This window comes from Mesoplodon bidens (assembly GCF_964165515.1).
Source record: "Mesoplodon bidens genome assembly, contig: HAP1_SCAFFOLD_55, whole genome shotgun sequence".
NCBI lineage: Eukaryota > Metazoa > Chordata > Mammalia > Artiodactyla > Ziphiidae > Mesoplodon > Mesoplodon bidens.
Genome location: NW_027672046.1, coordinates 1,396,218 through 1,420,384, shown reverse-complemented (window position 1 = coordinate 1,420,384; position 24,167 = coordinate 1,396,218).

Below are 24,167 nucleotides of genomic sequence, written 5' to 3'. Positions count from 1 at the left end.
CAATGCTTCATTACTCTTGTCATCACAGTGCTCCATGTGCTGGTCAGGACAATGCTCCAAGACACATGTCATAACAATGCACCATGGGCTTGTCATCACAGTGCTCCACAATCTTGTCATCACATTGCTCCATAAACCTTGTCATCAAAATGCTCCATGCTGTCTCACCAGTGATATACAATGTTCCATCACTATTCGTCACAATGCTCCCTCACCCCGTCATCACAATGTTCCGTGACTCCTGTCTTCACAATGCTACATGCACTTATCATCACAATGTTTGATGACCCCTTACATCACAATATTCCATAACCCCTGTCATCAAAATGCTTCATGACCCTTTTCATCAAATTGCTCCATGAACCTGTCATCACAATGCTCCCAGCCCTTCTCATCACAATGCACAACGCCCTTGCAATCAAAATGCTCCATGACCTTTGTCATCACAAAGATCCATGACGCTTGGCATCACAGTGCTCCATGTCATTGTCATCACAATGTTCCATGAACACTCTCATCACATTGATCCCTGCCCTTGTCATCACAAAGCTCCATGACACATGTCATCAGAATGCTCCATGGCCTTCTCATCACAATGCTCCATGCCCTTGCCATCACAATGCTCCATTTCCCCTGTCATAACAATGCTCCATGACCCCTGCCATCACGATGTTCCATGGCCTTTTCATCACAAGGCTCCATGACCCTTCTCATCACAGTGCTCCAAGAACCCTGTAATCACAATGCTCCATGCCCCAATTCATCTCAATGATCCATGAACCCTGTCATCACAATGCACCATGCCCATCATCATAATGCTTCATGTTATTGGCATCACAATGAAATCAAAATGCTCCATAACATCTGTCATAACAATGCTCCAAACCCTTGTGATCACAATATTCCATAACACTTTTCATCACAATGCCCCATAACGCTCGTCATCACAATTATCCATGGGCTTCTCATCACAATGCTCCATGACTTTTGTCATCACAATGCTCAATACACTAGTCATCAAAATGCTCCCTGACACTTGTTGTCTGTATGCTCCTTGAACCTTGTCATGAAAAGGCTCTATGACTTCTTCCTCACAATGATCCATGCCCTTTTCATCACAGTGCTCCAAGACATCTGTAATCCCAATGCTCCATGCCTTTGTCATCACAAAGCACAATGACGCATGTCATTAGAATGCTCCTTGGCCTTCTCCTCACAATGTTCCATGCCCTTGTCATCACAGTGCTCCAAGACCCCTGTAATCACAATGCTCCATGCCTCTTTTCATCAGTATGCTCCATGAGACTTGTCATCAAAAGGCTCCATGTTATTTTCATCACAATGCTTCACGATCTTGTCATGAAAATTCTCGATGTCCCTTCTCATCATAATGCTCCAAGCCCTAGTCATCACAATGCTCCATTATATTTGTCATCACAATCCTCCATTTCATTTGGCATCACAATGCTCCCTGCCATTGTCATCGCAATGGACCATGACATATGTCATCACAATGTTCCGTGACTCCAGGCATCACAATGCTTCATAACATTTGTCATCACAGTGGTCCATGCCCACGTCATCACAAGGCTCTGTGATCTTTGTAACGACAATGCTCCATGTACATTTCATCACAATGCACCGTGTCCCTTGTCATAACAATGCTCCATGCCTTTGTCAGAAAAATGCTCCATGACCCTTGTCATCACAATGGGCCATGAGCTTTTCATCACAGCGGTCCACAAATTTATCATCGCAATGCTCCATAAACCTTGTAATCACAATGCTCCTTGCCCTTCACATCACAATGCTCCATTACCCCTCTCATAGCAATGCTCCATGACCCCGGCCATCACAATGTTCCACGGCCTTTTCATCACAAGACTCCATGACACTTGTAATCACAATGCTCCAAGAGCCCTGTAATCACAATGCTCCATGCCCTTGTCATTAAAAAGCTCCATGACACATGTCATCAGAATGTTCCATGGCCTTTGCATCAAAATGTTCCATGCCCTTGTCATCACAGTGCTCCAAGACCCCTGTAATCACAATGTTTCATGCCCTTTCCATCAGTATGCTCCATGAGATTTGTCATCACAAGGCTCCATGGTTTTTTCATCACAATGCTCCAGGACCTTGTCATCACAATGCTCCATTATATTTGTCATCACAATCCTCCATTTCATTGGGCATCACAATGCTCCCTGCCATTGTCATCGCAATGGACCATGACATATGTCATCACAATGCTCCCTGACACCTGTCTTAAGAATACTCCATGACCTTCTCATCACAATGATCCATGCCCTTGTCAGCACAATGCACCATGCCCACTGTCATCACAATATTCTATTAAACTTTTCAGACCAATGCTCCATGCCCCTGACATCACAATGCTCCATGCCCTTGTCATCACAATGCTCCATGACCCTTGTCATCACAATGCACCGTGAGTCCAGGCATCACAAAGCTTCATAACATTTGTCAACACAATGGTCCATGCCCGCGTCATCACAAGGCTCTATGACCTTTGTAACCACAATGCTCCATGAAATTTCCATCACATTGCTCCGTGATCCTTGTCATCACAATGCTCCATGCCTTTGTCAGAAAAATGCTCCATGACCTTTGTCATCACAATGTGCCACGCGATTTTCATCACAACAGTCCACAAATTTATCATGGCAATGCTCCATAAACCTTGCAATCACATTGCTCCATACCCTTCTCATCACAATGCTCCATTATCCCTGTCATAACAATGCTCCATGACCCTCGCCATCACAATGTTCCACGGCCTTGTCATCACAAGGCTCCATGACAGTTGTCATCACAGTGCTCCAAGACGCCTGTGATCACACTGCTCCATGCCCTTGTCATCACAAAGCTCCATGACACATGTCAACAGAATGTTCCATGGCCTTCTCATCAAAATGCTCCATGCCCTTGTCATCACAATGCTCCAAGAGCACTGTAATCACAATGCTCCATGCCCCTTTTCATCTAAATGCTCCATGATCCCTGTCATCAGAATGCATCATGCCCATCATCATAATGCTTCCGGCTATTGTCAGCGCAATGAAATCAAAATTATCCATGACCTCTCTCATCACAATGCTCCATGACCCCTGTCATCACAATACTCCATGAACATTTTCAGCCCAATGCTCCATGAGGCTTTTCATCACAATGATCCATGCCCTTGTCATCCCAATGCTCCATGACCCCAGTATTCACCATGCTCCGTGACGCTTGTCATCACAGTGCTCCATGACACCTGTCATGACAATGCTCCATGCCTTTGTCAGAAAAATTCTACATGACCTTGTCATTACAATGCTCTATGTGCTTGTCATCACAATACTCCATTACCATTGTCATCACAATCCTCCATGAACCTTGGGATCACATTGCTTCATGCCCTTGTCATTGAAATGCTCCATGCTCCTTGAAATCAAAATGATCCATGACCTCTGTCATCACAATGCTCCAAACGCTTGTGATCACAAAGTTCCATAACACTTGTCTTCACAACGTGCCATGATGCCTGTCATCACAATACTCCATGTACTTTTCATCACAATGCTCCATGACCTTTGTCATCACAATCCTCAATACACTTGTCATCACAATGCTCCCTGACTCGTGTCGTCAGAATGCTCCTTTAACCCTGTCACGAAAAGGCTCCATGCCTTTTTCTTCACAATGCCCCATGCCGTTTCCATCACAATACTCCATGCCATTGTCATCAAAATACACCACAAACTTGTCATCAGAATGCTCCATGACCATTGTCATCACAATTCTCCATGCACTTGTCAGCACAATGCTCCCTGACCTTTGTCATCACAATGCCCCAAGCCATTGTCATCAAAATGCTCCATTACCTTTGTCATCAGAATCCTCCATGACACGTGGCATCACAATGCTCCATGCCATTCTCATCACAATGGGCCATTACATATGTCATCGCAATGCTCCCTGACAACTGTCTTCACAATATTGCATGACCTGGTCATCACAGTGCTCCATGACCCCGGCCATCACAATGTTCCACGGCCTCGTCATCACAAGACTCCATGACACTTGTCATCACAATGCTCCAAGACCCCTGTAATCACAATGTTCCATGCACTTGTCATCACAAAGCTCCATGACACATGTCATCAGAATGTTCCAGGGCCTTCTCATCAAAATGGTCCATGCCCTTGTCATCACCGTGCTCCAACACCCCTGTAATGACAATGCTCCATGCCCCTTTTCATCAGTATGCTCCATGAGATTTGTCATCACAAAGCTCCATGGTTTTCTCATCACAATGCTCCATAATTTGTTCATCACAATGCTTCACGACCTTGTCACGAAAATTCTCAATGGCCCTTGTCATCATAATGCTCCAAGCCCTAGTCTTCACAATGCTCCATTATATTTGTCATCACAATCCTCCATTACATTTGGCATCACCGTGCTCCCTGCCATTGTCATTGCAATGGACCCTGACATATGTCATGACAATGCTCCCTGACACCTGTCTTCACAATACTGCATGACCGTCTCATCACAATGATCCATGCCCTTGTCATCACAATGCACCATGTCCACTGTCATCACAATAATCTATGAAACTTGTCAGACCAATGCTCCATGCCCCTGACATCACAATGCTCCATGCCCTTGTTATCACAATGCTCCATGACCCCTCAATTCACAATGCTCCATGACGCTTGTCCTCACAGTGCTCCATGACACCTGTCATCACAATGCTCCATGCCTTTGTCAGCAAAATGCTACATGACCTTGTCATTACAATGCTCTATGCGCTTGTCATCACAATACTCCATTACCATTGTCATCACAATCCTCTATGAACGTTGTGATCACATTGCTTCATCCCCTTGTCATCACGATGCTCCATGCTCCTTGAAATCAAAATGATCCATGACCTCTGTCATCACAATGCTCCAAACGCTTGTGATCACAAAGTTCCATAACACTTGTCATAACAACGTTCCATGATGCCTGTCATCCCAATACTCCATGCCCTTTTCATCACAATGCTCCATGATCTTTGTCATCACAATTCTCAATACACTTGTCATCACAATGCTCCCTGACACTTGTCGTCAAAATGCTCCTTGAAACCTGTCACAAAAAGGCTCCATGCCTTTTTCATCACAATGCCCAATGCCATTTTCATCACAATGCTCCATGCCATTGTCATCAAAATACTCCACAAGCTTGTCATCAGAATGCTCCATGACCCTTGTCATCACAGTTCTCCATGCACTGGTCAGCACAATGCTCCCTGAACCTTGTCATCACAATGCTCCAAGCCATTGCCATCACAATGCTCCATTACCTTTGTCATTAGAATCCTCCATGACACATGGCATCACAATGCTCAATGCCATTGTCATCACAATGGGCCATTACATATGTCATCACAATGCTCCCTGACACCTGTCTTCACAATACTTCATGACCTGGTCATCACAATGCTCTATGCACTTGTCGTCACAATGCTCCATGAGCCATGTCATCACAATGTTCCATGCCTCCAGTCATCACAATGCTTCATAACCTTTGTCATCACTATGGTCCATGCCCTCGTCATCAACAGTCTCTGTGACGTTTGTAACCACAATGCTCCATGAACTTTTCATCACAATGCTCTTTGACCCTTGTCATCACAATGCTCTATGCCTTTCTAAGCACAATGCTTCATTACTCTTGTCATCACAGTGCTCCATGTGCTGGTCAGGACAATGCTCCAAGACACATGTCATAACAATGCACCATGGGCTTGTCATCACAGTGCTCCACAATCTTGTCATCACATTGCTCCATAAACCTTGTCATCAAAATGCTCCATGCACTTCTCAACAAAATGCTGTCTCACCAGTGATATACAATGTTCCATCACTATTCGTCACAATGCTCCCTCACCCCTGTCATCACAATGTTCCGTGACTCCTGTCTTCACAATGCTACATGCACTTATCATCACAATGTTTGATGACCCCTTACATCACAATATTCCATAACCCCTGTCATCAAAATGCTTCATGACCCTTTTCATCAAATTGCTCCATGAACCTGTCATCACAATGCTCCCAGCCCTTCTCATCACAATGCACAACGCCCTTGCAATCAAAATGCTCCATGACCTTTGTCATCACAAAGATCCATGACGCTTGGCATCACAGTGCTCCATGTCATTGTCATCACAATGTTCCATGAACACTCTCATCACATTGATCCCTGCCCTTGTCATCACAAAGCTCCATGACACATGTCATCAGAATGCTCCATGGCCTTCTCATCACAATGCTCCATGCCCTTGCCATCACAATGCTCCATTTCCCCTGTCATAACAATGCTCCATGACCCCTGCCATCACGATGTTCCATGGCCTTTTCATCACAAGGCTCCATGACCCTTCTCATCACAGTGCTCCAAGAACCCTGTAATCACAATGCTCCATGCCCCAATTCATCTCAATGATCCATGAACCCTGTCATCACAATGCACCATGCCCATCATCATAATGCTTCATGTTATTGGCATCACAATGAAATCAAAATGCTCCATAACATCTGTCATAACAATGCTCCAAACCCTTGTGATCACAATATTCCATAACACTTTTCATCACAATGCCCCATAACGCTCGTCATCACAATTATCCATGGTCTTCTCATCACAATGCTCCATGACTTTTGTCATCACAATGCTCAATACACTAGTCATCAAAATGCTCCCTGACACTTGTTGTCTGTATGCTCCTTGAACCTTGTCATGAAAAGGCTCTATGACTTCTTCCTCACAATGATCCATGCCCTTTTCATCACAGTGCTCCAAGACATCTGTAATCCCAATGCTCCATGCCCTTGTCATCACAAAGCACAATGACGCATGTCATTAGAATGCTCCTTGGCCTTCTCCTCACAATGTTCCATGCCCTTGTCATCACAGTGCTCCAAGACCCCTGTAATCACAATGCTCCATGCCTCTTTTCATCAGTATGCTCCATGAGACTTGTCATCAAAAGGCTCCATGTTATTTTCATCACAATGCTTCACGATCTTGTCATGAAAATTCTCAATGTCCCTCCTCATCATAATGCTCCAAGCCCTAGTCATCACAATGCTCCATTATATTTGGCATCACAATCCTCCATTTCATTTGGCATCACAATGCTCCCTGCCATTGTCATCGCAATGGACCATGACATATGTCATCACAATGTTCCGTGACTCCAGGCATCTCAATGCTTCATAACATTTGTCATCACAGTGGTCCATGCCCACGTCATCACAAGGCTCTGTGATCTTTGTAACGACAATGCTCCATGTACATTTCATCACAATGCACCGTGTCCCTTGTCATAACAATGCTCCATGCCTTTGTCAGAAAAATGCTCCATGACCCTTGTCATCACAATGTGCCATGAGCTTTTCATCACAGCGGTCCACAAATTTATCATCGCAATGCTCCATAAACCTTGTAATCACAATGCTCCTTGCCCTTCACATCACAATGCTCCATTACCCCTCTCATAGCAATGCTCCATGACCCCGGCCATCACAATGTTCCACGGCCTTTTCATCACAAGACTCCATGACACTTGTAATCACAATGCTCCAAGAGCCCTGTAATCACAATGCTCCATGCCCTTGTCATTAAAAAGCTCCATGACACATGTCATCAGAATGTTCCATGGCCTTTGCATCAAAATGTTCCATGCCCTTGTCATCACAGTGCTCCAAGACCCCTGTAATCACAATGTTTCATGCCCTTTCCATCAGTATGCTCCATGAGATTTGTCATCACAAGGCTCCATGGTTTTTTCATCACAATGCTCCAGGACCTTGTCATCACAATGCTCCATTATATTTGTCATCACAATCCTCCATTTCATTGGGCATCACAATGCTCCCTGCCATTGTCATCGCAATGGACCATGACATATGTCATCACAATGCTCCCTGACACCTGTCTTAAGAATACTCCATGACCTTCTCATCACAATGATCCATGCCCTTGTCAGCACAATGCACCATGCCCACTGTCATCACAATATTCTATTAAACTTTTCAGACCAATGCTCCATGCCCCTGACATCACAATGCTCCATGCCCTTGTCATCACAATGCTCCATGACCCTTGTCATCACAATGCACCGTGAGTCCAGGCATCACAAAGCTTCATAACATTTGTCAACACAATGGTCCATGCCCGCGTCATCACAAGGCTCTATGACCTTTGTAACCACAATGCTCCATGAAATTTCCATCACATTGCTCCGTGATCCTTGTCATCACAATGCTCCATGCCTTTGTCAGAAAAATGCTCCATGACCTTTGTCATCACAATGTGCCACGCGATTTTCATCACAACAGTCCACAAATTTATCATGGCAATGCTCCATAAACCTTGCAATCACATTGCTCCATACCCTTCTCATCACAATGCTCCATTATCCCTGTCATAACAATGCTCCATGACCCTCGCCATCACAATGTTCCACGGCCTTGTCATCACAAGGCTCCATGACACTTGTCATCACAGTGCTCCAAGACGCCTGTGATCACACTGCTCCATGCCCTTGTCATCACAAAGCTCCATGACACATGTCAACAGAATGTTCCATGGCCTTCTCATCAAAATGCTCCATGCCCTTGTCATCACAATGCTCCAAGAGCACTGTAATCACAATGCTCCATGCCCCTTTTCATCTAAATGCTCCATGATCCCTGTCATCAGAATGCATCATGCCCATCATCATAATGCTTCCGGCTATTGTCAGCGCAATGAAATCAAAATTATCCATGACCTCTCTCATCACAATGCTCCATGACCCCTGTCATCACAATACTCCATGAACATTTTCAGCCCAATGCTCCATGAGGCTTTTCATCACAATGATCCATGCCCTTGTCATCCCAATGCTCCATGACCCCAGTATTCACCATGCTCCGTGACGCTTGTCATCACAGTGCTCCATGACACCTGTCATGACAATGCTCCATGCCTTTGTCAGAAAAATTCTACATGACCTTGTCATTACAATGCTCTATGTGCTTGTCATCACAATACTCCATTACCATTGTCATCACAATCCTCCATGAACCTTGGGATCACATTGCTTCATGCCCTTGTCATTGAAATGCTCCATGCTCCTTGAAATCAAAATGATCCATGACCTCTGTCATCACAATGCTCCAAACGCTTGTGATCACAAAGTTCCATAACACTTGTCTTCACAACGTGCCATGATGCCTGTCATCACAATACTCCATGTACTTTTCATCACAATGCTCCATGACCTTTGTCATCACAATCCTCAATACACTTGTCATCACAATGCTCCCTGACTCGTGTCGTCAGAATGCTCCTTTAACCCTGTCACGAAAAGGCTCCATGCCTTTTTCTTCACAATGCCCCATGCCGTTTCCATCACAATACTCCATGCCATTGTCATCAAAATACACCACAAACTTGTCATCAGAATGCTCCATGACCATTGTCATCACAATTCTCCATGCACTTGTCAGCACAATGCTCCCTGACCTTTGTCATCACAATGCCCCAAGCCATTGTCATCAAAATGCTCCATTACCTTTGTCATCAGAATCCTCCATGACACGTGGCATCACAATGCTCCATGCCATTCTCATCACAATGGGCCATTACATATGTCATCGCAATGCTCCCTGACAACTGTCTTCACAATATTGCATGACCTGGTCATCACAGTGCTCCATGACCCCGGCCATCACAATGTTCCACGGCCTCGTCATCACAAGACTCCATGACACTTGTCATCACAATGCTCCAAGACCCCTGTAATCACAATGTTCCATGCACTTGTCATCACAAAGCTCCATGACACATGTCATCAGAATGTTCCAGGGCCTTCTCATCAAAATGGTCCATGCCCTTGTCATCACCGTGCTCCAACACCCCTGTAATGACAATGCTCCATGCCCCTTTTCATCAGTATGCTCCATGAGATTTGTCATCACAAAGCTCCATGGTTTTCTCATCACAATGCTCCATAATTTGTTCATCACAATGCTTCACGACCTTGTCACGAAAATTCTCAATGGCCCTTGTCATCATAATGCTCCAAGCCCTAGTCTTCACAATGCTCCATTATATTTGTCATCACAATCCTCCATTACATTTGGCATCACCGTGCTCCCTGCCATTGTCATTGCAATGGACCCTGACATATGTCATGACAATGCTCCCTGACAACTGTCTTCACAATACTGCATGACCGTCTCATCACAATGATCCATGCCCTTGTCATCACAATGCACCATGTCCACTGTCATCACAATAATCTATGAAACTTGTCAGACCAATGCTCCATGCCCCTGACATCACAATGCTCCATGCCCTTGTTATCACAATGCTCCATGACCCCTCAATTCACAATGCTCCATGACGCTTGTCCTCACAGTGCTCCATGACACCTGTCATCACAATGCTCCATGCCTTTGTCAGCAAAATGCTACATGACCTTGTCATTACAATGCTCTATGCGCTTGTCATCACAATACTCCATTACCATTGTCATCACAATCCTCTATGAACGTTGTGATCACATTGCTTCATCCCCTTGTCATCACGATGCTCCATGCTCCTTGAAATCAAAATGATCCATGACCTCTGTCATCACAATGCTCCAAACGCTTGTGATCACAAAGTTCCATAACACTTGTCATAACAACGTTCCATGATGCCTGTCATCCCAATACTCCATGCCCTTTTCATCACAATGCTCCATGATCTTTGTCATCACAATTCTCAATACACTTGTCATCACAATGCTCCCTGACACTTGTCGTCAAAATGCTCCTTGAAACCTGTCACAAAAAGGCTCCATGCCTTTTTCATCACAATGCCCAATGCCATTTTCATCACAATGCTCCATGCCATTGTCATCAAAATACTCCACAAGCTTGTCATCAGAATGCTCCATGACCCTTGTCATCACAGTTCTCCATGCACTGGTCAGCACAATGCTCCCTGAACCTTGTCATCACAATGCTCCAAGCCATTGCCATCACAATGCTCCATTACCTTTGTCATTAGAATCCTCCATGACACATGGCATCACAATGCTCAATGCCATTGTCATCACAATGGGCCATTACATATGTCATCACAATGCTCCCTGACACCTGTCTTCACAATACTTCATGACCTGGTCATCACAATGCTCTATGCACTTGTCGTCACAATGCTCCATGAGCCATGTCATCACAATGTTCCATGCCTCCAGTCATCACAATGCTTCATAACCTTTGTCATCACTATGGTCCATGCCCTCGTCATCAACAGTCTCTGTGACGTTTGTAACCACAATGCTCCATGAACTTTTCATCACAATGCTCTTTGACCCTTGTCATCACAATGCTCTATGCCTTTCTAAGCACAATGCTTCATTACTCTTGTCATCACAGTGCTCCATGTGCTGGTCAGGACAATGCTCCAAGACACATGTCATAACAATGCACCATGGGCTTGTCATCACAGTGCTCCACAATCTTGTCATCACATTGCTCCATAAACCTTGTCATCAAAATGCTCCATGCTGTCTCACCAGTGATATACAATGTTCCATCACTATTCGTCACAATGCTCCCTCACCCCGTCATCACAATGTTCCGTGACTCCTGTCTTCACAATGCTACATGCACTTATCATCACAATGTTTGATGACCCCTTACATCACAATATTCCATAACCCCTGTCATCAAAATGCTTCATGACCCTTTTCATCAAATTGCTCCATGAACCTGTCATCACAATGCTCCCAGCCCTTCTCATCACAATGCACAACGCCCTTGCAATCAAAATGCTCCATGACCTTTGTCATCACAAAGATCCATGACGCTTGGCATCACAGTGCTCCATGTCATTGTCATCACAATGTTCCATGAACACTCTCATCACATTGATCCCTGCCCTTGTCATCACAAAGCTCCATGACACATGTCATCAGAATGCTCCATGGCCTTCTCATCACAATGCTCCATGCCCTTGCCATCACAATGCTCCATTTCCCCTGTCATAACAATGCTCCATGACCCCTGCCATCACGATGTTCCATGGCCTTTCCATCACAAGGCTCCATGACCCTTCTCATCACAGTGCTCCAAGAACCCTGTAATCACAATGCTCCATGCCCCAATTCATCTCAATGATCCATGAACCCTGTCATCACAATGCACCATGCCCATCATCATAATGCTTCATGTTATTGGCATCACAATGAAATCAAAATGCTCCATAACATCTGTCATAACAATGCTCCAAACCCTTGTGATCACAATATTCCATAACACTTTTCATCACAATGCCCCATAACGCTCGTCATCACAATTATCCATGGTCTTCTCATCACAATGCTCCATGACTTTTGTCATCACAATGCTCAATACACTAGTCATCAAAATGCTCCCTGACACTTGTTGTCTGTATGCTCCTTGAACCTTGTCATGAAAAGGCTCTATGACTTCTTCCTCACAATGATCCATGCCCTTTTCATCACAGTGCTCCAAGACATCTGTAATCCCAATGCTCCATGCCCTTGTCATCACAAAGCACAATGACGCATGTCATTAGAATGCTCCTTGGCCTTCTCCTCACAATGTTCCATGCCCTTGTCATCACAGTGCTCCAAGACCCCTGTAATCACAATGCTCCATGCCTCTTTTCATCAGTATGCTCCATGAGACTTGTCATCAAAAGGCTCCATGTTATTTTCATCACAATGCTTCACGATCTTGTCATGAAAATTCTCAATGTCCCTTCTCATCATAATGCTCCAAGCCCTGGTCATCACAATGCTCCATTATATTTGTCATCACAATCCTCCATTTCATTTGGCATCACAATGCTCCCTGCCATTGTCATCGCAATGGACCATGACATATGTCATCACAATGTTCCGTGACTCCAGGCATCACAATGCTTCATAACATTTGTCATCACAGTGGTCCATGCCCACGTCATCACAAGGCTCTGTGATCTTTGTAACGACAATGCTCCATGTACATTTCATCACAATGCACCGTGTCCCTTGTCATAACAATGCTCCATGCCTTTGTCAGAAAAATGCTCCATGACCCTTGTCATCACAATGGGCCATGAGCTTTTCATCACAGCGGTCCACAAATTTATCATCGCAATGCTCCATAAACCTTGTAATCACAATGCTCCTTGCCCTTCACATCACAATGCTCCATTACCCCTCTCATAGCAATGCTCCATGACCCCGGCCATCACAATGTTCCACGGCCTTTTCATCACAAGACTCCATGACACTTGTAATCACAATGCTCCAAGAGCCCTGTAATCACAATGCTCCATGCCCTTGTCATTAAAAAGCTCCATGACACATGTCATCAGAATGTTCCATGGCCTTTGCATCAAAATGTTCCATGCCCTTGTCATCACAGTGCTCCAAGACCCCTGTAATCACAATGTTTCATGCCCTTTCCATCAGTATGCTCCATGAGATTTGTCATCACAAGGCTCCATGGTTTTTTCATCACAATGCTCCAGGACCTTGTCATCACAATGCTCCATTATATTTGTCATCACAATCCTCCATTTCATTGGGCATCACAATGCTCCCTGCCATTGTCATCGCAATGGACCATGACATATGTCATCACAATGCTCCCTGACACCTGTCTTAAGAATACTCCATGACCTTCTCATCACAATGATCCATGCCCTTGTCAGCACAATGCACCATGCCCACTGTCATCACAATATTCTATTAAACTTTTCAGACCAATGCTCCATGCCCCTGACATCACAATGCTCCATGCCCTTGTCATCACAATGCTCCATGACCCTTGTCATCACAATGCACCGTGAGTCCAGGCATCACAAAGCTTCATAACATTTGTCAACACAATGGTCCATGCCCGCGTCATCACAAGGCTCTATGACCTTTGTAACCACAATGCTCCATGAAATTTCCATCACATTGCTCCGTGATCCTTGTCATCACAATGCTCCATGCCTTTGTCAGAAAAATGCTCCATGACCTTTGTCATCACAATGTGCCACGCGATTTTCATCACAACAGTCCACAAATTTATCATGGCAATGCTCCATAAACCTTGCAATCACATTGCTCCATACCCTTCTCATCACAATGCTCCATTATCCCTGTCATAACAATGCTCCATGACCCTCGCCATCACAATGTTCCACGGCCTTGTCATCACAAGGCTCCATGACACTTGTCATCACAGTGCTCCAAGACGCCTGTGATCACACTGCTCCATGCCCTTGTCATCACAAAGCTCCATGACACATGTCAACAGAATGTTCCATGGCCTTCTCATCAAAATGCTCCATGCCCTTGTCATCACAATGCTCCAAGAGCACTGTAATCACAATGCTCCATGCCCCTTTTCATCTAAATGCTCCATGATCCCTGTCATCAGAATGCATCATGCCCATCATCATAATGCTTCCGGCTATTGTCAGCGCAATGAAATCAAAATTATCCATGACCTCTCTCATCACAATGCTCCATGACCCCTGTCATCACAATACTCCATGAACATTTTCAGCCCAATGCTCCATGAGGCTTTTCATCACAATGATCCATGCCCTTGTCATCCCAATGCTCCATGACCCCAGTATTCACCATGCTCCGTGACGCTTGTCATCACAGTGCTCCATGACACCTGTCATGACAATGCTCCATGCCTTTGTCAGAAAAATTCTACATGACCTTGTCATTACAATGCTCTATGTGCTTGTCATCACAATACTCCATTACCATTGTCATCACAATCCTCCATGAACCTTGGGATCACATTGCTTCATGCCCTTGTCATTGAAATGCTCCATGCTCCTTGAAATCAAAATGATCCATGACCTCTGTCATCACAATGCTCCAAACGCTTGTGATCACAAAGTTCCATAACACTTGTCTTCACAACGTGCCATGATGCCTGTCATCACAATACTCCATGTACTTTTCATCACAATGCTCCATGACCTTTGTCATCACAATCCTCAATACACTTGTCATCACAATGCTCCCTGACTCGTGTCGTCAGAATGCTCCTTTAACCCTGTCACGAAAAGGCTCCATGCCTTTTTCTTCACAATGCCCCATGCCGTTTCCATCACAATACTCCATGCCATTGTCATCAAAATACACCACAAACTTGTCATCAGAATGCTCCATGACCATTGTCATCACAATTCTCCATGCACTTGTCAGCACAATGCTCCCTGACCTTTGTCATCACAATGCCCCAAGCCATTGTCATCAAAATGCTCCATTACCTTTGTCATCAGAATCCTCCATGACACGTGGCATCACAATGCTCCATGCCATTCTCATCACAATGGGCCATTACATATGTCATCGCAATGCTCCCTGACAACTGTCTTCACAATATTGCATGACCTGGTCATCACAGTGCTCCATGACCCCGGCCATCACAATGTTCCACGGCCTCGTCATCACAAGACTCCATGACACTTGTCATCACAATGCTCCAAGACCCCTGTAATCACAATGTTCCATGCACTTGTCATCACAAAGCTCCATGACACATGTCATCAGAATGTTCCAGGGCCTTCTCATCAAAATGGTCCATGCCCTTGTCATCACCGTGCTCCAACACCCCTGTAATGACAATGCTCCATGCCCCTTTTCATCAGTATGCTCCATGAGATTTGTCATCACAAAGCTCCATGGTTTTCTCATCACAATGCTCCATAATTTGTTCATCACAATGCTTCACGACCTTGTCACGAAAATTCTCAATGGCCCTTGTCATCATAATGCTCCAAGCCCTAGTCTTCACAATGCTCCATTATATTTGTCATCACAATCCTCCATTACATTTGGCATCACCGTGCTCCCTGCCATTGTCATTGCAATGGACCCTGACATATGTCATGACAATGCTCCCTGACACCTGTCTTCACAATACTGCATGACCGTCTCATCACAATGATCCATGCCCTTGTCATCACAATGCACCATGTCCACTGTCATCACAATAATCTATGAAACTTGTCAGACCAATGCTCCATGCCCCTGACATCACAATGCTCCATGCCCTTGTTATCACAATGCTCCATGACCCCTCAATTCACAATGCTCCATGACGCTTGTCCTCACAGTGCTCCATGACACCTGTCATCACAATGCTCCATGCCTTTGTCAGCAAAATGCTACATGACCTTGTCATTACAATGCTCTATGCGCTTGTCATCACAATACTCCATTACCATTGTCATCACAATCCTCTATGAACGTTGTGATCACATTGCTTCATCCCCTTGTCATCACGATGCTCCATGCTCCTTGAAATCAAAATGATCCATGACCTCTGTCATCACAATGCTCCAAACGCTTGTGATCACAAAGTTCCATAACACTTGTCATAACAACGTTCCATGATGCCTGTCATCCCAATACTCCATGCCCTTTTCATCACAATGCTCCATGATCTTTGTCATCACAATTCTCAATACACTTGTCATCACAATGCTCCCTGACACTTGTCGTCAAAATGCTCCTTGAAACCTGTCACAAAAAGGCTCCATGCCTTTTTCATCACAATGCCCAATGCCATTTTCATCACAATGCTCCATGCCATTGTCATCAAAATACTCCACAAGCTTGTCATCAGAATGCTCCATGACCCTTGTCATCACAGTTCTCCATGCACTGGTCAGCACAATGCTCCCTGAACCTTGTCATCACAATGCTCCAAGCCATTGCCATCACAATGCTCCATTACCTTTGTCATTAGAATCCTCCATGACACATGGCATCACAATGCTCAATGCCATTGTCATCACAATGGGCCATTACATATGTCATCACAATGCTCCCTGACACCTGTCTTCACAATACTTCATGACCTGGTCATCACAATGCTCTATGCACTTGTCGTCACAATGCTCCATGAGCCATGTCATCACAATGTTCCATGCCTCCAGTCATCACAATGCTTCATAACCTTTGTCATCACTATGGTCCATGCCCTCGTCATCAACAGTCTCTGTGACGTTTGTAACCACAATGCTCCATGAACTTTTCATCACAATGCTCTTTGACCCTTGTCATCACAATGCTCTATGCCTTTCTAAGCACAATGCTTCATTACTCTTGTCATCACAGTGCTCCATGTGCTGGTCAGGACAATGCTCCAAGACACATGTCATAACAATGCACCATGGGCTTGTCATCACAGTGCTCCACAATCTTGTCATCACATTGCTCCATAAACCTTGTCATCAAAATGCTTCATGCACTTCTCAACAAAATGCTGTCTCACCAGTGATATACAATGTTCCATCACTATTCGTCACAATGCTCCCTCACCCCTGTCATCACAATGTTCCGTGACTCCTGTCTTCACAATGCTACATGCACTTATCATCACAATGTTTGATGACCCCTTACATCACAATATTCCATAACCCCTGTCATCAAAATGCTTCATGACCCTTTTCATCAAATTGCTCCATGAACCTGTCATCACAATGCTCCCAGCCCTTCTCATCACAATGCACAACGCCCTTGCAATCAAAATGCTCCATGACCTTTGTCATCACAAAGATCCATGACGCTTGGCATCACAGTGCTCCATGTCATTGTCATCACAATGTTCCATGAACACTCTCATCACATTGATCCCTGCCCTTGTCATCACAAAGCTCCATGACACATGTCATCAGAATGCTCCATGGCCTTCTCATCACAATGCTCCATGCCCTTGCCATCACAATGCTCCATTTCCCCTCTCATAACAATGCTCCATGACCCCTGCCATCACGATGTTCCATGGCCTTTCCATCACAAGGCTCCATGACCCTTCTCATCACAGTGCTCCAAGAACCCTGTAATCACAATGCTCCATGCCCCAATTCATCTCAATGATCCATGAACCCTGTCATCACAATGCACCATGCCCATCATCATAATGCTTCATGTTATTGGCATCACAATGAAATCAAAATGCTCCATAACATCTGTCATAACAATGCTCCAAACCCTTGTGATCACAATATTCCATAACACTTTTCATCACAATGCCCCATAACGCTCGTCATCACAATTATCCATGGTCTTCTCATCACAATGCTCCATGACTTTTGTCATCACAATGCTCAATACACTAGTCATCAAAATGCTCCCTGACACTTGTTGTCTGTATGCTCCTTGAACCTTGTCATGAAAAGGCTCTATGACTTCTTCCTCACAATGATCCATGCCCTTTTCATCACAGTGCTCCAAGACATCTGTAATCCCAATGCTCCATGCCCTTGTCATCACAAAGCACAATGACGCATGTCATTAGAATGCTCCTTGGCCTTCTCCTCACAATGTTCCATGCCCTTGTCATCACAGTGCTCCAAGACCCCTGTAATCACAATGCTCCATGCCTCTTTTCATCAGTATGCTCCATGAGACTTGTCATCAAAAGGCTCCATGTTATTTTCATCACAATGCTTCACGATCTTGTCATGAAAATTCTCAATGTCCCTCCTCATCATAATGCTCCAAGCCCTAGTCATCACAATGCTCCATTATATTTGTCATCACAATCCTCCATTTCATTTGGCATCACAATGCTCCCTGCCATTGTCATCGCAATGGACCATGACATATGTCATCACAATGTTCCGTGACTCCAGGCATCTCAATGCTTCATAACATTTGTCATCACAGTGGTCCATGCCCACGTCATCACAAGGCTCTGTGATCTTTGTAACGACAATGCTCCATGTACATTTCATCACAATGCACCGTGTCCCTTGTCATAACAATGCTCCATGCCTTTGTCAGAAAAATGCTCCATGACCCTTGTCATCACAATGGGCCATGAGCTTTTCATCACAGCGGTCCACAAATTTATCATCGCAATGCTCCATAAACCTTGTAATCACAATGCTCCTTGCCCTTCACATCACAATGCTCCATTACCCCTCTCATAGCAATGCTCCATGACCCCGGCCATCACAATGTTCCACGGCCTTTTCATCACAAGACTCCATGACACTTGTAATCACAATGCTCCAAGAGCCCTGTAATCACAATGCTCCATGCCCTTGTCATTAAAAAGCTCCATGACACATGTCATCAGAATGTTCCATGGCCTTTGCATCAAAATGTTCCATGCCCTTGTCATCACAGTGCTCCAAGACCCCTGTAATCACAATGTTTCATGCCCTTTCCATCAGTATGCTCCATGAGATTTGTCATCACAAGGCTCCATGGTTTTTTCATCACAATGCTCCAGGACCTTGTCATCACAATGCTCCATTATATTTGTCATCACAATCCTCCATTTCATTGGGCATCACAATGCTCCCTGCCATTGTCATCGCAATGGACCATGACATATGTCATCACAATGCTCCCTGACACCTGTCTTAAGAATACTCCATGACCTTCTCATCACAATGATCCATGCCCTTGTCAGCACAATGCACCATGCCCACTGTCATCACAATATTCTATTAAACTTTTCAGACCAATGCTCCATGCCCCTGACATCACAATGCTCCATGCCCTTGTCATCACAATGCTCCATGACCCTTGTCATCACAATGCACCGTGAGTCCAGGCATCACAAAGCTTCATAACATTTGTCAACACAATGGTCCATGCCCGCGTCATCACAAGGCTCTATGACCTTTGTAACCACAATGCTCCATGAAATTTCCATCACATTGCTCCGTGATCCTTGTCATCACAATGCTCCATGCCTTTGTCAGAAAAATGCTCCATGACCTTTGTCATCACAATGTGCCACGCGATTTTCATCACAACAGTCCACAAATTTATCATGGCAATGCTCCATAAACCTTGCAATCACATTGCTCCATACCCTTCTCATCACAATGCTCCATTATCCCTGTCATAACAATGCTCCATGACCCTCGCCATCACAATGTTCCACGGCCTTGTCATCACAAGGCTCCATGACACTTGTCATCACAGTGCTCCAAGACGCCTGTGATCACACTGCTCCATGCCCTTGTCATCACAAAGCTCCATGACACATGTCAACAGAATGTTCCATGGCCTTCTCATCAAAATGCTCCATGCCCTTGTCATCACAATGCTCCAAGAGCACTGTAATCACAATGCTCCATGCCCCTTTTCATCTAAATGCTCCATGATCCCTGTCATCAGAATGCATCATGCCCATCATCATAATGCTTCCGGCTATTGTCAGCGCAATGAAATCAAAATTATCCATGACCTCTCTCATCACAATGCTCCATGACCCCTGTCATCACAATACTCCATGAACATTTTCAGCCCAATGCTCCATGAGGCTTTTCATCACAATGATCCATGCCCTTGTCATCCCAATGCTCCATGACCCCAGTATTCACCATGCTCCGTGACGCTTGTCATCACAGTGCTCCATGACACCTGTCATGACAATGCTCCATGCCTTTGTCAGAAAAATTCTACATGACCTTGTCATTACAATGCTCTATGTGCTTGTCATCACAATACTCCATTACCATTGTCATCACAATCCTCCATGAACCTTGGGATCACATTGCTTCATGCCCTTGTCATTGAAATGCTCCATGCTCCTTGAAATCAAAATGATCCATGACCTCTGTCATCACAATGCTCCAAACGCTTGTGATCACAAAGTTCCATAACACTTGTCTTCACAACGTGCCATGATGCCTGTCATCACAATACTCCATGTACTTTTCATCACAATGCTCCATGACCTTTGTCATCACAATCCTCAATACACTTGTCATCACAATGCTCCCTGACTCGTGTCGTCAGAATGCTCCTTTAACCCTGTCACGAAAAGGCTCCATGCCTTTTTCTTCACAATGCCCCATGCCGTTTCCATCACAATACTCCATGCCATTGTCATCAAAATACACCACAAACTTGTCATCAGAATGCTCCATGACCATTGTCATCACAATTCTCCATGCACTTGTCAGCACAATGCTCCCTGACCTTTGTCATCACAATGCCCCAAGCCATTGTCATCAAAATGCTCCATTACCTTTGTCATCAGAATCCTCCATGACACGTGGCATCACAATGCTCCATGCCATTCTCATCACAATGGGCCATTACATATGTCATCGCAATGCTCCCTGACAACTGTCTTCACAATATTGCATGACCTGGTCATCACAGTGCTCCATGACCCCGGCCATCACAATGTTCCACGGCCTCGTCATCACAAGACTCCATGACACTTGTCATCACAATGCTCCAAGACCCCTGTAATCACAATGTTCCATGCACTTGTCATCACAAAGCTCCATGACACATGTCATCAGAATGTTCCAGGGCCTTCTCATCAAAATGGTCCATGCCCTTGTCATCACCGTGCTCCAACACCCCTGTAATGACAATGCTCCATGCCCCTTTTCATCAGTATGCTCCATGAGATTTGTCATCACAAAGCTCCATGGTTTTCTCATCACAATGCTCCATAATTTGTTCATCACAATGCTTCACGACCTTGTCACGAAAATTCTCAATGGCCCTTGTCATCATAATGCTCCAAGCCCTAGTCTTCACAATGCTCCATTATATTTGTCATCACAATCCTCCATTACATTTGGCATCACCGTGCTCCCTGCCATTGTCATTGCAATGGACCCTGACATATGTCATGACAATGCTCCCTGACACCTGTCTTCACAATACTGCATGACCGTCTCATCACAATGATCCATGCCCTTGTCATCACAATGCACCATGTCCACTGTCATCACAATAATCTATGAAACTTGTCAGACCAATGCTCCATGCCCCTGACATCACAATGCTCCATGCCCTTGTTATCACAATGCTCCATGACCCCTCAATTCACAATGCTCCATGACGCTTGTCCTCACAGTGCTCCATGACACCTGTCATCACAATGCTCCATGCCTTTGTCAGCAAAATGCTACATGACCTTGTCATTACAATGCTCTATGCGCTTGTCATCACAATACTCCATTACCATTGTCATCACAATCCTCTATGAACGTTGTGATCACATTGCTTCATCCCCTTGTCATCACGATGCTCCATGCTCCTTGAAATCAAAATGATCCATGACCTCTGTCATCACAATGCTCCAAACGCTTGTGATCACAAAGTTCCATAACACTTGTCATAACAACGTTCCATGATGCCTGTCATCCCAATACTCCATGCCCTTTTCATCACAATGCTCCATGATCTTTGTCATCACAATTCTCAATACACTTGTCATCACAATGCTCCCTGACACTTGTCGTCAAAATGCTCCTTGAAACCTGTCACAAAAAGGCTCCATGCCTTTTTCATCACAATGCCCAATGCCATTTTCATCACAATGCTCCATGCCATTGTCATCAAAATACTCCACAAGCTTGTCATCAGAATGCTCCATGACCCTTGTCATCACAGTTCTCCATGCACTGGTCAGCACAATGCTCCCTGAACCTTGTCATCACAATGCTCCAAGCCATTGCCATCACAATGCTCCATTACCTTTGTCATTAGAATCCTCCATGACACATGGCATCACAATGCTCAATGCCATTGTCATCACAATGGGCCATTACATATGTCATCACAATGCTCCCGGACACCTGTCTTCACAATACTTCATGACCTGGTCATCACAATGCTCTATGCACTTGTCGTCACAATGCTCCATGAGCCATGTCATCACAATGTTCCATGCCTCCAGTCATCACAATGCTTCATAACCTTTGTCATCACTATGGTCCATGCCCTCGTCATCAACAGTCTCTGTGACGTTTGTAACCACAATGCTCCATGAACTTTTCATCACAATGCTCTTTGACCCTTGTCATCACAATGCTCTATGCCTTTCTAAGCACAATGCTTCATTACTCTTGTCATCACAGTGCTCCATGTGCTGGTCAGGACAATGCTCCAAGACACATGTCATAACAATGCACCATGGGCTTGTCATCACAGTGCTCCACAATCTTGTCATCACATTGCTCCATAAACCTTGTCATCAAAATGCTCCATGCTGTCTCACCAGTGATATACAATGTTCCATCACTATTCGTCACAATGCTCCCTCACCCCGTCATCACAATGTTCCGTGACTCCTGTCTTCACAATGCTACATGCACTTATCATCACAATGTTTGATGACCCCTTACATCACAATATTCCATAACCCCTGTCATCAAAATGCTTCATGACCCTTTTCATCAAATTGCTCCATGAACCTGTCATCACAATGCTCCCAGCCCTTCTCATCACAATGCACAACGCCCTTGCAATCAAAATGCTCCATGACCTTTGTCATCACAAAGATCCATGACGCTTGGCATCACAGTGCTCCATGTCATTGTCATCACAATGTTCCATGAACACTCTCATCACATTGATCCCTGCCCTTGTCATCACAAAGCTCCATGACACATGTCATCAGAATGCTCCATGGCCTTCTCATCACAATGCTCCATGCCCTTGCCATCACAATGCTCCATTTCCCCTGTCATAACAATGCTCCATGACCCCTGCCATCACGATGTTCCATGGCCTTTCCATCACAAGGCTCCATGACCCTTCTCATCACAGTGCTCCAAGAACCCTGTAATCACAATGCTCCATGCCCCAATTCATCTCAATGATCCATGAACCCTGTCATCACAATGCACCATGCCCATCATCATAATGCTTCATGTTATTGGCATCACAATGAAATCAAAATGCTCCATAACATCTGTCATAACAATGCTCCAAACCCTTGTGATCACAATATTCCATAACACTTTTCATCACAATGCCCCATAACGCTCGTCATCACAATTATCCATGGTCTTCTCATCACAATGCTCCATGACTTTTGTCATCACAATGCTCAATACACTAGTCATCAAAATGCTCCCTGACACTTGTTGTCTGTATGCTCCTTGAACCTTGTCATGAAAAGGCTCTATGACTTCTTCCTCACAATGATCCATGCCCTTTTCATCACAGTGCTCCAAGACATCTGTAATCCCAATGCTCCATGCCCTTGTCATCACAAAGCACAATGACGCATGTCATTAGAATGCTCCTTGGCCTTCTCCTCACAATGTTCCATGCCCTTGTCATCACAGTGCTCCAAGACCCCTGTAAT